The sequence below is a fragment of the Orycteropus afer genome, unplaced genomic scaffold (genome assembly GCF_000298275.1).
Source record: "Orycteropus afer afer isolate SDZICR_OR568_19922 unplaced genomic scaffold, OryAfe1.0 scaffold00993, whole genome shotgun sequence".
Classification (NCBI taxonomy): Eukaryota; Metazoa; Chordata; class Mammalia; order Tubulidentata; family Orycteropodidae; genus Orycteropus; species Orycteropus afer.
In genome coordinates, this window is record NW_006922580.1 from 266,934 (window position 1) to 267,939 (window position 1,006).

Below are 1,006 nucleotides of genomic sequence, written 5' to 3' on the forward strand. Positions count from 1 at the left end.
GGAAGGCCATTAATTCAAGTTCATTGTAAGTCCCAAGGTCAGCAGAGTATGGCAGGGTGCTGAACAATGACACAGCTACATTCAGGGTCCAAGCATGCCATAGGCTAGAGACCATTCGCCAAGGCTTCTCCTTATATACAGGAAGCAGACCACATTCTCTGAGGCAGCTACTCAGCTGCTCCCAGTAGATTCCACCGTGGAGTTGATTACCAGTCTCATGGGGAATACTACATCCAGCTGCCCAGTCACTCAACTAGGCCCAGCCAAGTTGACACACAAACTGAACTAACATACATATCATTAGGGTTTACTTTACTTAGAGGAGGCAGCTCTTCCCCAGTTGTATTTTGAGTGCCTTCCAACTTGATGGGCACAACTTCTGGCACTATATCCAACAAGGTTTCCCTGCTATTCATAAGGTTTTCAGTGCCCCACCCCCAAAATGGACCTGGCCACATCTTTCTTCTTAGTCTTAGTCTGAAAGTTCTGTTGAAACCTGGGTGACCCCTGCCGGTATCTGAAATACCACTGGCATAGCTTCCAGTGTCACGGCAACATGCAAGCCACCACAGTATGACAAACGGACAGATAAGTGGTGGAGAGAGGATTATTAGCTCCTTCCTAAGAAAAAGTGTCTCAAAAATGACTTTAGGGCTCTCAATAAACACATGGAATGGTTCAGATTATTTGAAGAGAGTAATGTAGAGCTGTGAGTTAAGATTCAGCACACATTTGTACTTGTTTCAATTAAATTAGTGAAGATGCGAATTCAAAGTTTAAATTTGGAGTTCTTAAAATTTTCTGCATATATTATTCTTCTACACATCAGGATTTCCATGGTACATCCACTAAAGTCCTTATTTCTCAAACAGATATATGCATACCTATATACACTGCAGCATTATCACAGTAGCAAAAGGATGGAAACAATCTAAATGCTTATGGTGGTTAAGTTTGTGTGTCAGCTTGGCTGGGCCTGGTTGAGTGGCTGGGCAGCTGGATGTAG